The sequence below is a fragment of the Gymnoscopelus microlampas genome, assembly GCF_963454915.1.
Source record: "Gymnoscopelus microlampas genome assembly, chromosome: 1".
NCBI classification, from domain to species: domain Eukaryota; kingdom Metazoa; phylum Chordata; class Actinopteri; order Myctophiformes; family Myctophidae; genus Gymnoscopelus; species Gymnoscopelus microlampas.
In genome coordinates, this window is record NC_139962.1 from 36,528,325 (window position 1) to 36,545,824 (window position 17,500).

The 17,500-nt window shown below is 43.7% G+C and overlaps 1 protein-coding gene across 1 annotated transcript in view; it reads right to left on the reverse strand.

Annotated features, from left to right (window-relative positions):
• znf536 (zinc finger protein 536) overlaps window positions 1-17,500 on the reverse strand; it is a 191,003-nt gene that overhangs the window by 129,219 nt on the left and 44,284 nt on the right. The window contains 1 exon segment of the mRNA XM_084057494.1: window positions 8,799-8,913. The gene's annotated coding sequence lies outside the window, so the exon portion shown is untranslated.

Sequence of the window (17,500 nt, forward strand, 5' to 3'; positions counted from 1 at the left end):
AGGGACACGGGAGGTTAAAGCGCCTTTATATATTTCTTTGTGTCTTTTCTCTCTTTTTTTGTGCTGGTGAAGCGCATGGTCTCAAGTGGAGTTCACTAGGTGCTAAACTATAGTCAAAGTGGAGGAAGACGGAGAAGACCATAGGACCATAATGCATGGTTTCCACACAGAGGTGGACGAACTCACTTCAGATTTGAATTCGGTAGACTTGGCCGTTGCCTGAACCCCCCCACCCCCCAACAGAAGAAAAAAAAGAGGTGATGAATGACATATATGTGCACGCACGCACGCACGCACACACACACAGGCAATCCGCCTGGCCGTATCAACAAAGCAGGTGTGTGTAGTGATGCACCAACGCGCACTTGGATCCCACCCTCTCAGAACAGAGGGAAGAGAAGACAGAGGAAGCAGGGTGAAAGCAGAGGAAATGTTAGAAAGTGAAGACAATACTGTTTTTTCTTTTAACAATTAGAATAAAGGGAATAAGTGTTTGTGATGATGTGTGTGTCTACTGTATGTATGCATGTGTGTGTATGTATGCATGTGTGTGTGTGTGTGTGTGTGTGTGTGTGTGTGTGTGTGTGTGTGTGTGTGTGTGTGTGTGTGTGTGTGTGTGTGTGTGTGTGTGTGTGTGCGTGTGCGTGCGTGTGTGTGTGTGTGTGTGCGAGCGTGTTCCTGTGCGTGGCAGACGCCGGTATTTAGGGACATTAACATCCACATAAAGATAAGTCGCCAAACGAGGGGCTTAAGAGTTAAAGCCACCATTTCACTCTGCAATGTGTGTGCATGAGACTCAACCGTCACAGCAAGGCAGTGACACTTTCAATGCACATAATTTCTTTGCCCGCTATCACCCGACTCCTACACTCTTATTATTTTAGACTGGGGGAAGATCAAAAACGCGGGGATAATATCCACCCGAGAAATAGTTGTCGGAAAAAAGCTGAACTGTGAAGCAAAACCGACTGGAGGGAGATGTACTTAGTGAAGACCATGCCATTGCCCCCCACTGAGTCTCAGCTACATGATACATAAATAACCATTATGAATCATGCTGTCGGTCTCACCCAGTCGTTTCTCAAATAAGATGCTGTCTCTGTTTAGTCACAATGGTGATGATGAGCGACCTCCTGCCGATTTTCTTTAACAGAAATAAAAAAAGACAAAGTTCTATGCTCACTTGTTTATCTTGTTCGGAGATACTGTAAGTAGCTGTGTATCTTACCACTCGATTGTTGCATTTGAACACCTCTCCCTAAGCTACGGGTAGGTAGGCATTAGGCAACAGAACCACTGCTTAATAATAAGACCATTAGTTTGTACATGGGATAAGCAATAACCAGATGAACCTTAGCATCCCTACTCTGGGGAGAACATTCAGTGAAAATAGCAGATCTACAAGCTCAGAACATGTTGCAATGTGGCTGTAGATCTGCAATTATTGGCAAAGTGTTTTGATTTTTAGGAAAATACTAGCAGGCCTAGTATAGAGCCATAGAGGACCCCAGTCAACTATCAAATGGTTAACCACTTAAACCCCATTTCCAAAAGTTTTCCAAAATCTTTGGGAAAATAAATAAGATCAAAATATATATACCTCTTTTTTTTTCTCTCTTTTTTTTTTTTACCATTTTCACCTATATACATGCCCAAAGTAGGGACACCAGGGTTAAAGTGGTTAAAGGTTTCCAAGCTAAGATGTGATCCAATCTAGTTCTAAAGGTTTGCTTGGCTCTAGTCTCTCCAGACAGACTGTTGGCTTACATCATTTTCAAATACTTCCGCCTAAAGGCCAATTTATGCTTTGAGTGGCAAGTGTCAAACGACACTTCGCACTATGTGCCTCACAACGTTCTTTAGTTTTTAGTATTCAAACTGTTACAGACTCAAATTCAAATAGTGTGGAAGAGGCTTGAGAGACTAGCAAGGTTAGAAAAATCCAATGTACCAATTTAACAATGATGCCGTCGGTGTTGCTCGCTGCCTCTGCTCCTTGGCATCGCTTCACAAGCAATGTCTTGGGTGGTTCACTTGCTCAGAGAAGATTACCCTATGAAAACTTTATCCCATGGCAAGTCTGCTCTGGCCACACAAATGTAAACCTTGTAGCAGAAATCAAGCCTCCATTCAGGGAATCTCTTTTGTCGAACTTAAATACATCCCAATGTGTCCATCAACAAAGGCCCCTCTTCTCTCTCTCTGACACTTTAAGTTTAGAATTGTTCAACAGGTCTGTGGGTGTTTTTTTCCTTCCTTTATTTCTGTCCTTCTTTAGAGTATTAAGGCGAGTGGCCATTGAACTACAGCGGCTACTATAAAAATTCATCAGGATTAAAATGACCTCACACGCAAAATTAAAGTCCCCCCCTTGTAAAAAAAATACACAATGAGGGGCTGTATCTTTCTTAAGACATTCTCTGCTTCCTTGGGAACTGGATTGTTTCCTGACAAAGTGGTCTCGGCGCGACAATGAGTACCTTTCAGACGCACACAGGGACTGCCTTTACAGCTTTGCAGACGGAAGGATTTCACATATCAATCAAAGAGAGGGATGGGGGGTACGAGGAGGGACCCTCGGCTGTTGAAAGTGGCCCTTCAGAAAGCATGAACAGATCCAAATGGAGTATATGCTTTTCTCTCTTACCGCCACTATTCATAATAAGCGAGCACATAGGAGGGAGGGGAACCCTTAAGGCCTTTTTTCCCCTCTACTTTTCTTCCCTCATACAGGGAACGCAGTATCATAGAATGACAAGTATCGCTTCTCGGGCAGACCCCCTGCAATAATAAGTCTGTGAAGCATTGAAAAACTTACTTGCGGTGCAGAACAAGAGATGCCCTCTCTCTATTCAGCATCCGTGCAAGCTTTCATCTTACAGAATCCATGCATGTACAAGCATAACGTCGCTGTATGGTGGAAACCTTGTATGTGCAAAAAACGGTGCTTTTCAGGAAATGGACAAAGAACCTGTGTTCCAATGGATCCATATATTTAGTCACAAGCTCTTGTTAATACTTATCATTGGATAAGTATTTCCACAGAGAAACCTTTAACCTGGCGTGCCCATTTTGGGCATGTTATTAAAGGTGAAAAGTTTCAAAAATAACAGATCTACAAGTTCAAAACACGTTGCATCGCAAAGCATTGCAAAGTGCTATTTTCTCTACTTTTGCGCACCACTGTACACAAAGTATAATATAGAGCGTGAATGGGGAAAAAAAAGATGAAATACGGAAATACAAGGTTTCTGCCCGACAGCGACGTTATTATGGATGCGGGGGTGTGTGTGCAGTGTACTGTGGTACAGTATATGTGTACGTGTGCATGTGTGTATGTGCAGGTGGGTGTGTCAATCCATTACACCTCTTCCGTGGTGTAATGAGCCCATGACTGTGTGCACGGGGCTACACCCCTAGAAGCCACCCACTGTGCCACCCAGGCACACTACTGTCGCTAATCATGCTGAAAATGGATAGCGTGTCACCGCCGGTAATTCACAACTGTATTAGAGCACCTCAGCCCAGATAGAAGCTACATAAAACATATAAATATAGTATTCTATTATAAATATAGTATATTTTTGACAGGCGGAGTAATGGGCACGCCTTAAAGGTCTTCTTTATAGGTCATCAGCTGCACTCTATGAGCCTGAAAAATCTTCTCATCTAAGACTCATTCATTCATTCATTGGGAGGCATAATTTAGTGCAGGAGAGCAGAGCCAGAGTCCTCTCTAGTCACTTGTTATAATAATTTTTAAGTCATGGGACAAATATTGGCTATTTCCTGTGGACTAAACATCCAAATGTAATATTTCCCGTGAGGCTCTAAATTTAACATTGTTCCCAATAAAGCAGAAAGTAGGCGAAATAAGTTGGACGGTGTGCTACAGCGCATCAACAAGGTCAAATGTCAGAGGAAGTATTTAAAGAATGCTGAGGCAGAATATGTTTTTCTTTCTTTTAAGTGATCCTCTGGTATGTAATGTAGTTATACAAGTAAATGTGAATCTGCAGTGAAGGATTATTGTGCAATATAGGTTGTAAAACCTTGCACAGAATTGAATGCAGTAGGTCAGGCTGAACTATACTGTAATTGTGATGATCATTTGTATTAATGTCAACGCAAAAAGAAAAAAGTCCTGGAATGAGGAACAGTATTTGTGTATGAACTACACTGACATTTTCAGAGTTCAAGAAGGAATTGTTCATTACAGACTTAAGAATGGCTTCATGTGCTGCATTGAATGTTTCACCTCTGACATCTTACCAGCTCATTTCAAAATTTCGCCACATGGACACACCAACAATGTTACGTTATATCAACATTGTTCACTGTCCTTAGAATTACAATGTATCCAGCTTGTATTTCAGCCTGACATTAAACTAGATCTCTCTGTAAATGAGAAGAAAATGGAAAAGAAATGTATTAGTATTCAATGCATGTGTGTGTGGCATATGTGTGCTATTTTTAAATAGGGATGCTGTGAAAGTGCGGAATTGGGGACAAGGCAGCCTTGCACCGGGCCGTGACACAGACTTATGTTAAACCTAATTAGATCATGATAATAGCTTTAGGGCCCCAGTGATCAATGCTAGAGGTCTGTGGAGATGAACTTTCCTTAAGTTTCATGCTGAGCACTGGGTGTACTCCATTATTTTCTATGCACACAGAGTGGAGACACTTAGATAGTTAGATTTTTTTAACCACTTCAACCTGACGTCCCTATTTTGGGCAAAACATACATTTGTTCAAATAATTGTATAGGCTATTTTCACCATTCATCGACAACAAGGTAGAGGCTAGAATTGTGTGTGTGTGTGTGTGTGTGTGTGTGTGTGTGTGTGTGTGTGTGTGTGTGTGTGTGTGTGTGTGTGTGTGTGTGTGTGTGTGTGTGTGTGTGTGTGTGTATTGTAGGTCTTTGTGCATACAGTATGTCTTATTATGTGATGCCGTGAGCATGCATGCATTCCACGGATGTGCCTGCGTGTGTGTTCTCGTGGTACACATGTGTTTGTATGCGTGCGCTCCATATGCGCATGTTGTTTGCGTTGCGGTGCCCTCTGCTCCCCACCACTCCAGCCTCGTCTCCCATGACATAAAAGATTTCATAAACGCTGCTATTTGCCAGAGGGCAACCTGATTCATGGTGTATTAGTGCTGGGTCACTCTGTCTTTTCACTGGTGGTCCCTAGTCTGTGCTGGTGGGGCAGGCTTTCCCAACCCACTTCCTATGTGTGAAAAAAGCGGGTTGGCAGAGCGAGCCCTTTCCCTGCGAACACTGGTAGTCAAAAGTAATTTATACCATTTTGTGGCACAGCGCTCATGCTAAGCTTTTCATTATCCACATTATTCGGCAGCAAACGCTGGCTGGATGCGACTGTCTGATACAGGCTAAAATACAGCAATCACTAGTTGTAGAGTATCCTAGAGCTACAGTATCTAGCCGCAATCGCGTTTAAAGTTTCTAACAAATAACGGGTTTAACGTCATTTAAGCCATGCGGCTTCCCTCCTCTCGGTGTCGAGTGGCGAGGCGTTAAGCTCTCCATGGTGACATCTATCTCTTGTGACCACCTTGCAGGCATCTTTTAAGCAGAGGAATTTGGCCATTATGTGGCATTAACCTCATTAGAAAACACTCTTTAGCTGCTCCAAGATAAAATTGATTTACAGCTGCCATTTCCACCACTGCTCTCGATCAATGGTTAAACTATCCCTTTTATGGCCCAGTGCACACTCTCTGCTCTTTTTCTGTTGCTTTTCTCTTTTTTTCCAACCACTCTTTAATTTAACCTCCCCCTCTCTCCTGTACTGGTGCTGTGCATGTAAGCCCAAAAAGGAGGGATATCATTATGTCCCTACGGTCGAATGTCAAACAAAATACATTTTCATGATGGTGGATGAGTAGGACAATATCTCATGCAGATATCTTGAACCAATTGAGTGTAAAGGTGGGATTTTAACCGAGGTCCGTAGCATTTATGTGGGAAAATCCTAATGCGGTTGACCACAAGAACATTCACCAAAAATAGCTGATTTAAGCTCACTTGAGTGGTGGTGGGAGGGAAGGATTTGAAGAGCTGTATTGATACTGGCACTTGAAAGAAATATGTGTAAAACATTTGGACAGGTTATGGTCTGGATTGGGACTAAAGTGAATGTTGGGACTGGGGCTTGGTTTGAGACCGGAGCTGACTGGGGATGGGAGTGGGACTGGGGGTAAGACTGGGGCTAAGACTGGGGATGGGAGTGGGACTGGGGGTAAGACTGGGGCTAAGACTGGGGATGGGAGTGGGACTGGGGGTAAGACTGGGGCTAAGACTGGGGATGGGAGTGGGACTGGGGGTAAGACTGGGGCTATGACTGGGGATGGGTTGGGACTGGGGGTAAGACTGGGGCTAAGACTGGGGATGGGAGTGGGACTGGGGGTAAGACTGGGGCTAAGACTGGGGATGGGAGTGGGACTGGGGGTAAGACTGGGGCTAAGACTGGGGATGGGTTGGGACTGGAGCTAAGGCTGGGGCTGGGGTTGGACTATAGAAGGAGTTGGCTTATATAACGGTATCTGTGGCCCAGCAGTAAATCCATGCTGTGTGTCTGTGTGGCTGAATGTCAGGGCTCCACCCGCTTGCCTCTGACAGCTCAGGTTTATGTGGACGTTTAAGCATAACACGCAACGCTGTATTTCTTTGACAAATCAATAAGACCACCATTTCAGCTCTCCTTCCTCTCCCTCCCTCCTGCGCCCCGCTCCGCTCTCATCTCCCACTGTCTGGGTGAATTGATCCGCACGGATGGAGTGATATCAACCCGCTGGATAGAGTGATACGCCCAGCCCCCTCCTCCCCCACCCCCTCCCTTCACCGCACTTTTGACACATAAATAAAATATGTGGCCTTTTTGTTTCGTCTCAATGCGTTAGGTCTGGGGAAGGAATAGGGCACAGGGTGGGGTGCTGGTGTGTGTGTGAGGGGGGGGGGGGGGTCATATGGAACAGTTGGAGAGGGAGAAGGGGGCTGAGCGTCGGTCGGTTGTCATCACTCACCGCTCACAGCCGCCTCACAAAATCCCCCGGAACTTTCTGACAAACGCATTTGTTAGAGTGACGAAGTCAGATTCTAAAGAATGGCATTAGAAAATAATGTGAGCTCTAAATTATTCAGACTTTTTTTTTTGCCATAATGCTTCACTTTACAACCACACACTGTTACACGCTCGCTCGCTCGCACACACACACACACACACACACACACACACACACACACACACACACCCACCCACACACGCACACACGCACACATACATACCCATTTGCCCACATACGCACACACATACAAATATATCACACATATATATATCCTCCCACTCACATCTGAATTATAGCAGTATCCATTTGGAGTCATCATCCAAATTTAGCCAAGGAAGGGATGAGAGTAGGTGCTGCGCGAGGGGGGAACCGGGTTCACCGACTCTGTCACACTACTGCATTTAGGTGCCAAGCCCAGCTCACAGTCAAGCCCCACTTCAATATCAACCTAAATAAATCAGCACGTTGCCTACATGTCTTAGCCCCACTATCCACAGACCAACACAACATGTTCACCCACACCTCAGCTAGATATTCCTGCCATGATAGCGAAGGCATTTCTGCGGCTGGACTAGAAATAGCTGCTAGGTGAACTAACCTCGCATCCACAGGGCATGCCAGAGGGATGGGCCTGGGTCACACAGAGAGACAGACAGACTGACAGGCCAAAAGGACAGATGGGACTCCAACTCGACAGACAAATGAACAATCCTCTCAGAGGTTCTTTCTTAGCCTCATCTCACCCGGGCTCCTGCCAATCAACTGGCTCTTAGTCACCCTCGTGTCCCCCCCTACCCTCTGCCCTGCCCGGGGTCAAGTCAGGGCAAACACAAAAGGCACACGACATATACTTAGCCACAGCAGGCTTACGGTACGCAACGTACCGCCTTATGAACACACAGCTTATGGGTTGTGGACTGGTGAAAGGACAGAACGGGCCAGAGAGAGACAGACAGACATGACAGAGGGACAGAAAGAGAGAAATTTGAATTGAATTGAATTGAATTGAAATGAAAGAGAGAGAGAGAGAGAGAGAGAGAGAGAGAGAGAGAGAGAGAGAGAGAGAGAGAGAGAGAGAGAGAGAGAGAGAGAGAGAGAGAGAGAGAGAGAGAGAGAGAAGAGAGAGGAAGAGAGAGAGAGAGAGAGAGAGAGAGAGAGAGAGAGAGCCTGGACTTAAAGATAGACAGATTTACCCGACTATAACGGATAACTGATGGGATTAAATAGGAATTATCTCTTGATATGCCCATGCAGACTTTTATATAGGGCCAGCAAATGAACATCCTGGCCAATTGCGGTGTGTGTGTGTGTGTGTGTGTGTGTGTGTGTGTGTGTGTGTGTGTGCGCGCGCGTGTGCCTGAATGCCCAAGTGCAAATGCCCGTATGGGTCATTATCATAATCAGCGTCATGAGGACGATCACCATCACCCCATGTGGATTGCATCAGCGTGAGGATAAATGCAACCTGCTGTATGGGCTCATTGGCAATTCTCTCTATACTCTCTATCTCTCTCTCTCACACCAATACCATCTTCACCTTGAGGGGCACAAAGTTCTCAGCATCTTGCCCCACTATTACAACATGCCCACCTGGCGCTCACGAGCATCGACATTTTCCAACCCAAATTCAATGCCCCCGCCCCGACAAACACCCACCCTTCATTCCATCCTCCCCATCCTCAACTGTGTAAAAAGCCCTGAGTCACCTCAGACAGCGGGGTGGGGGGAGGTCTGGTAGACAGTGTGACGTGTAGCTTAGCTCCGTAAGTGTGCCTCACAGCCGCAAGCACTGCTCTGCTCTGGTCTGCGCTGATCAGGGCCCTGGGAGAGAGAGAGACAGAGAGAGAGAGAGAAAGAGAAAGAGAGAGAGAGAGGATCAGGGGAAAAAAATGCTGAGCTCACAGCCGTTGTTCACCCTTCCACCACCCCTCCTCCCCCTCCCCTCAGCCCTCACCCTCCTCGGGAGGGGCTTCCCCCATTCGGAAGGGGGAAGAGGGGGGAGTGGGGAGAGCGGTGGTTGAGAGGATGGGAACATATAAGTCCCCCTCCACCGCTGGCTGCGCTGCAATAACCTTGCAGCGCTCCCAGCCTTCACTACTAGTCGTGTGCCCCCCCCCCCCCCCCTCCTCTCCTCTCTCTGCCTTGGGCTCAGTCTCCATTCCTACATACTTTGATTTCTATGAACACTATGAGCCAGACCTGTGAAGTTCTCCACTGTGTTAGAGAGAAATTCTCTTTTCCCCAATGTAGTGTTTCCCAAACATGTTTTTAATGAGTTTTAGGCTGTTTTTTGTACTTTTCCTACAATCATTTCTATTTAAAAAAAACTGTTCAAACATTTTTCTAAAGATAAAAAAATAATAAAAATAAATCAATATTTACTTTTTACCGATATTCCGATATTGTCCAACTCCTAATTTCCGATACCGATATCTTTTTCACCAAAAGTCAACTAATTGTCAGGTAACATCTAATAAAACAAAATAGCTATACTATCAATATAATATCTAATAAATCTGATATAATACAGTGATGTTGTTGAAGTCCCAGGACTCACTCACTGGTGGTCATTTGAATGAGTCCCACTAATCTTAGATTAGATGTTGGCCTATTTGACAGTGCAGAAGCATAATTGCCTTGATGCCTATAACATTAACAAGCGTCAACGAGCGTCAGCTGGACAGAGACACACACACCTGCAGTGCTCTAATTGGCTCATAGCCATATTGGAAGGGTCCATTTGGTTCCATTTGTACACTCTCAGAGTTATGGGAGTCCTTGAAATTAAAAAGTTTGAGAACCACTGTGCTACACTAAATGGAACAGAGCCTTCATTAGTATCACTGGTAACACCTGTGAAGGCCCAATTTCCTTCCAATATGGCTGCTGTGCATATAGCCTATTTGAAAGTGACTGGAGTCTGTCTCATTTCTCTCCAAAAGCCCTTAATTATGATGGAATATGATTAAGGTTTACTGTACATATCACACACACCATACAGTAAGAACTCCTGTAACTTACAAAAAACATTTTAAAAAGTTTTTAGTTTTGTTTTAAAACCGACACCGATAACATTGGGAGGCCCATAATATCGGACATCCCTAAAATAAATGTTTCAGAAATGTTCAGAAATGATCAACAATGGTGCAAATAACAGATACAAGCTCACAACATGTCACACTGCAACTGCATATATCGCCTATTGTCACTATTTGTGAGGTGGGGCTTGAGTGTTTTGGGAGACAACAAATCTCTATTTTGGGTCTCGAGCTGAACTAATCTGGGACCACATGACTTCTTAACGGTGCAGTGATGTTTGGCCAACATTGACTAAATTATTCAGGTAAGTCTGGTAACATTTTAACGACTTTGGAGAGAAAAAATATATAAAATAAAGCCATCAATGGGTAAGTGATTAATGTTTAGATGTGGCTGAAGCTGTGAATAGACAATGAGATGCATTGATTGCAGCATGGTCCAGGACAATTCAGGACTTACTTTAATTAATAAAACACTAGAACAGCGAGTAACAGTTGTAACATGTCTGTCTGTGTCCCTTTTGTGCCCATATAAATGAACACATACAGATACAGAAATATCAATATATGGGCAGAAATAAAACATTGCATAACTGGGCATGCATTTCCGACTTAGGGGTCTAGTAAACTTACATAATTTACATCTAGGCACAACCAGTCGAAGGACTGTGGGAATTGGGAAAAGGTGTGTAGAACTGTAGAAGAGGTGGAAAAGTCCTTGTGCAGTGGTAAACATCTGTGGAGAATGTCTGAAGAGTGCAAACTGTGCGACTGTGAACAGTGGACTGACTAATCAAATGGCAGGTGTGGGGAATTCAACAGGAGTGGGGAATTTGCCAAATCAAGCTTATAGGCTGGGGTTGCCATGGCAATCAATTGGCTCATTTGGGCCAAGGCCTTTTGTACAATAGGCGTATCGGCGGTGCTGGACAACCACTGATCCGACGAATTTTAAGTCGGTCGGTCGAACGGTTCTCGAGATACGTGAACTACAGACATACAGACATCCTGTGCATTTATTGTACGATTATTTTAACCAATCTGTAAGCTAGATAAGAATTTAACTTGTGCATCTGCAGTGGTTGGAGGTGGTCTCCCTACTCTTTCATTGAAAAATGTAGACCCTGATGCAGGATAGGACACCTATTATTTGACAATGTCAATAAAGCTATTTGAAGAAGACAGAGCACCGGATTCAACGCTGGATGTGACATCATGTTTATTTTAGTTCGGACATTGTTGCAATTACCCCTCTCTATCAAGAGAGGGAGACAACGGACATACACATTTTAATAATGTGATTTTAACAATGTGATTGCGCCAGAAATTAACCCCCCAAAAGAGGGTGACAACGGACATTTTTATTTTTTTTTTTATTTAACCTTTATTTAACCAGTAAAAACACATTGAGACACAGTCTCTTTTTCAAGTGGGAACTGGCCAAGATGCAACGTTAAATTTACACAGTCTAGCTTTAACATACAAATACAAAAACAAACAACAAAATAGTCATCCAAGATACATCACAAATACATAAGATAACTCCTAATGATACACTTTTCACAATAGAAAAAAGCCAATAGTCAAACAAGAAATAGTAATACACACAGTGTACAACCAATACAAATAACCAAGAACCTACCGCTAGGCTAGTAAACCTCCGGACAGGTGCAGTTGTTTGTGAATAACACTAAGGTGATTCTTTTGAAGCTTCTCAGGGGAATTAGAGCAGCCAATTTGAGTTTGGTCTGGAGATCATTCCACGACCAGGGGCCAAAGAAAGAAAGACATTTTTTACCCCCCTCAGATGAAAATGAGGGTACTTCACAGCGTAACCAAGCATTTGATCTGAGGTTTAAGCCATTCCTAACCAATTTGAATTTGGAGGTAATGTAGTAGGGGAGCTCACCAAGAATAGCTTTATAAATGAAATTATACCAATGTTGCAGCCTGCGCATAGTCAAGGAGGACCAATCAACTGCAGCATACAGCGTGCAATGGTGAGTTCTAAAAGGAGAATTTGTTATGAATCTCAATGCAGCATGGTACAGGGGATCCAGTTTGGCCAGTGTGGAGGCACAAGCAAACCTGTAAATATTGTCACCATAATCCAGCTGAGACAAAAACAGACCAGTGACCAATTTTTTACGAGCGGTGCAGGCAAAACAAGCCTTCAGTCTGTAGAAAAAACTTAGAGTAAATTTTAGCTTCTTACTCAAGGCATCAATATGGAATTTAAAATTTAGATGTTTGTCCAACCAGAACCCAAGGTATTTATAGCGATCAACCCACTCAATTGGGGTGCCATCTAAAGTGGAGATGCTTAAGAGGGTTGGACAGACTCGTGGAGTGAACAACATTGCCTTAGTTTTGTTACCATTTAACATCAATTTGCTTTTTTTTAATTCCTGCTGCAGTGAGATGAAATCAAAAGACAAATTTGTTACAGCCATGTCTAGCGTGGGCGCACAGGTGTACAAAACCGTGTCATCCGCGTACATATGGTACCTAGAGTGCTTTGATTGACTGCAGATGTTATTCACGTACAACAGAAAAAGTAAAGGACCTAATATAGAGCCCTGGGGGACTCCCTTCTCCATGACTACTTGATCGGACACCATGTCACCCAGTTTCACACATTGTGTGCGGCCGATCAAATAGCTGGTGAACCAGCTAGTCACATTTGGGCCCATGCCTATATTGGAAAGGATCTTTAACAAAATCGGGAGGTCAACAGTGTCAAAAGCCTTGGTTAAATCAATAAACAGGGCAGCGCATACATATGACTTTTCCCAGGCAGCCTTAATGTCATCCAAGACAGTAAGGCAAGCTGTGACAGTACTGTGTTTGGATCTGAACCCAGATTGCATGGTATTTAAGATTTGATTTTGATCCAGAAATTTGTTTACTTGGGCTGATACCTGGGCTTCTAGGATCTTTGCTAAGGCCGAGAGGTTAGATATTGGCCTGTAGTTATTTACATCCGTAGGATCACCAGCCTTAAGGAGGGGAGAAACAAAAGCTTGCTTCCACACCAAAGGAATGTTCTGAGAAGTTAGCGAGAGATTGAAAATATCAGTTATAGGTTGTGCAATAACTGACGCCGCTAATCTCAGCAGATAAGGATCAAGGCCATCTGGGCCAGGTGACTTTTTTGGGTCCAGAGAGGACAACGCACTGAGAACATCGGAGGCCAGGATAGAGGAGAAATCAAAATTTAGACGAGCGTTTGCATCTCCATTTGCTGGTAAGAATGCCTCTTCCTGAGCCCCTTGTTGAGAGGAGGAGGCATTTTGTGCATCAAAAACATGCCCAGCCCTTTTGAAATGGTCATTAAAAACATTTGACATACATTTTTTGTCACTAATAAAAGAATCCCCAACTCGCAACTTTGGCGGGGGACCAGCAGCTCCCCTCCGCTGGAGGGATTTAACTGCTTTCCAGAAATTTGCATGATTGCTGGATGTATCGGAAGTTAAAGATAAATAATACTGTGCCTTCAGCTTTCTGAGGAGAGCAGTACATTTATTTCTGAGGATACGAAAGAGAAGCCAATCATTTGGGGCCTGTGTCCTTCTGGCAAGTGCCCATTTCCTATTTCTATCATGGATCAAATCAGCTAGATCCCTAGAGAACCACGGATTTGACCTATTCTTTATTCGGACCTTCTTTAGAGGAGCGTGTTTGTTTACCAAGGGAAAAAAATGCTCATAAAAGAAACGGAAAGCCTCGTCCGCAGACGGTATGAGGGAAGTACGACACCAATCGACTAGTGCCACATCATGCAAGAAAGCTTGCTCCGAAAAATGTTTAAAACAACGTCTGGTTACAGTCAGCCCATTTGCTTTGGGCAATTTCGTGCTCCTAATACATGCAATTGCACAATGGTCGCTCAAATCATTAGCAAAAACACCTACAGAGACATATTTATGAACAGCATTTGTCAGAATGATGTCAATCAGAGTGTCACTAGCTGGTCTAGTGGAGCTTTGAATAATCTGGGTTAAATTAAGGGAATCACATTTCTGTTTAAAACAAGAGGATTTCTCACTTTTCCAATCCCAATTTAAATCACCCAAAAGTAAAAGTTCCGTATTTGTATACTTAGAGATTAAGTCAATAAGGTTTCCCAGAGTTTCTGTTATAGCTGAAGGGGGCCTATAACAGCAGATAATTGTGAGTGGTGTATTTGCCACCATTATCTGCACAGCTAAAAACTCAAACTGTCGTGGTATTGAGACAGCTTTTAAGACAGACCCTTGAAATCTATTGGAGATATAAAGGGCAACCCCTCCGCATCTACCTTTGCGATCCGCTCTAAATAAATTAAAGCCAGGAAACTGTAGATTATCTGGGGTGGTAGGTTTTAACCATGTTTCCGAAATTGCAACCACGTCAGGATTGGCTATCTTAAACCAAGTACTAAGAATATCATATTTGGGTACCAAACTCCTAGCATTAAAGTGCAGGAACCCCAGACCGTTTCTACAGCTGAAATCATGAGGAGTGGACAAGATTGATAAGTTATCTGTTGTAACCGGGCCAGGATTTAATTTAACATTGCCTGAAATGAACAACATCAATAGAATAAAAAGCCTGGAGATAGCCCTTTTGTAAGACAATTTTGACCCATGGATTTTAGAGGAGGAAAAGGAGATGTCCATGAATCCATTGCACTGGGCACCTTGCCTATTTCCAAAGGCCATGATGTCCAAAATTATTAGAGCACCCGGGAGAACTTGTTTCCAGTGGTCAAGTTCTTTTGGTCCCTGAGGCTGAAAATCAGTCAAATGACCAGACGTAGCACGACCAAATGATTCAAAGTGATACATGTTTGGCCTCATTAATGGCACTGCGCCTTTAAGAGGTTGAGTACAAGATAAGACAAAAATTAGTAGCAAAGTAATACATGTCACCCTGAACGTCATGATTTAACAGTGGTGTTTAATGCAACAATGCAAAAAATAAAAATAAAAATATATAAAAAAGAAAAAGGAACAAGAAGAGAATTAAAAAATGATATGAGACTAAAATGACAAATACCAGTTAGTCCGCCGTCTAGCACGCCGAGTGCTACAGCCAAGGAGGCGGGGAGATGAAACGGAGAACGGGCCGAAACCGAGATAAAGAAACTGTTCAATCCGTGGAATGAGAAGTAGCGGCTGGAGGCCTCGGTATTGAAGTTCGTCTTAACAGGCGATGTAGTACAGTAGAACAACGAGATTAGCGTGCCATCTGAACTAGCATGCCAGCACGAGGACGCCGACAACAACAACAGTGCTTGCCGTCGCAGAAGCCAGAGAGAGGTGAAAGACGATTCCGCCGCACAAGCCAACCTGGAGGCGCCGTTTATATCCACGCATCCAGCGCAATCCTTCTTCACAAAGGCCGAGAAGAGGCAGGACGCAGAGCCACCGGATCAGCAGGACAGGCGAGCCATCCGAGCAGCAGTAGCAGCAGCAGAGCAGATCCGGCGCAGAACAATGGAACCACCGTTGGTAGCCTAGCCAGGTCACAGCCGCCGACAAGGCGCGAGGAGAGACGCTGTAGTTGTACTAGCGTTTTTGCCACAGCCAGCGGTGGTGTAAACACTGCGTCTAGTGAGCAGCACAAGCTTCGATGAGCTAGATTGCCACCCAGGGTGATCCCAGCACTCAATGCCAACCGGACAAGAACGGCTTGTCCAGGGGACACCCTGGCCTCACAGACACAGCCCCTCGGATGGGGTGTAACGTCGTACACCGGGTCGAAGCCGGCAGACTTGCAGAGACACCTGGCGGATTGAGGGACAGGCTTCTCAGAGGTAGACAATCCACTATTTCATAAACTTTAGCTAAGATAAATCCCAGGATGTCACGATAAAAAACGAACTGTGTTTAAAATGTCACTAAAAAGGAGCAATAATAAAATTTGCGAAGCAAGGATGACTTAGAAACATAAAAACATAAAACCTAGCAGAGCGTGTAACATTCATGCCGCCATCTTGGATCCTCGGCCATACACATTTTAATAATGTGATTTTAACAATGTGATTGCGCCAGAAATTAGCCCCCCAAAATTATTGTATTTTCAATTCATGATTTGGTCATGTTTTTTTAGAAAGCATTATGAGCAGCACTTCAAATAAAGCACTGAAGCAGCTTAATATTGACTCTATCAACAACAATCGAACTTGGAGCGAGTCTGTGTAGCAAACTCACTCTCAGCACGCAGTTCATTGCTTTAAACATCTGAGCTCCCCCTGTGCATTAAGGCAACACAATAAAGCTTCAGAGTAGATATGGGGCTACATATATCAAGCAGTAGATATCCAGGTCATTAAGCAACATTTTGACACTTTTGTTATTTACTACCCCCAGCGGCTTCCCACCTCGTTTAATCAGACTTTACTAAATACGCTGACTCAGAGAGAAATGTTCTTTCTCCCGTTCCTGTTATGTTTATCTGTTCGGCTCTGTTCTGCCCTACTCTCTCTCTCACTTTCCCCCTTCTCCCTCTCCCTTTTGCTTACTTACTCATATTTTCCTAAACGTCTATTTCACATGTGGGGAGGGGGAAAAAAAGTGAAAAAAGGAATAAATAAAGAGAAACCAGTGTTGAACGTGGAGTGTTTGCAGACATGAAAAGCAGCAGTTATCAAAGGCCTCAGCGGTGTATCCATTGTTGTAGCGTGGCGGCTAGCCATTGTGCGCTGAGTGGACTACAGTAGATGATATGTTGGGATGGAGCCTTGTAACTCTTAGCATGATGACCTTCAGGTCTTTACTTGAACCTAGCGAGTTGTATGCCTCTAAGGGGAAACTTGGAAGCTATTCCAAAGTGATTAAATGTTTTTGTTTATTTCTTCAATCATACACGGTAAAATCCTCAGGGTTGATTTATCCTTTTTTAACTCTGACAGTTTACAAGTGTAAAAATGTACCCAGAACGGTCCATTTGGTTACATTTGTAAACAGAGTTAAATGAACACTGAGGATTCTTTGGCGTATTGTCAGTGGATTTCAGTTTGGGTTTGTTTGTTTTTTGTATCTAAGTATTTTTACCTGAGGAATACATAAAAAAGGAAGAAAAAAGAAAAGAAAGAGAAGCTCACGCTCTGATCTGGAGCAGCAGCGTTTGCTTTAGAACGTCTTTTTACCTTCGATTTTTGTTCTGCTGGGAAAGGAACACTTAAGACAGAAAGGTGGGTAGGAGGTAAAGTGTAGACACTAAGATGTGGTTCAATACAAGTTATCTTTAATGGAAGGATCCAGAGAAACTTGAGAAACGGAAAAAAAGTTAAAACCACTTAAACCCTCTTCTAAGTAAAACGGAGCTGAGGTGCAACTGTACTTGGACAGCTTTTTCCCCCTCTACACCAAATCTCTTTG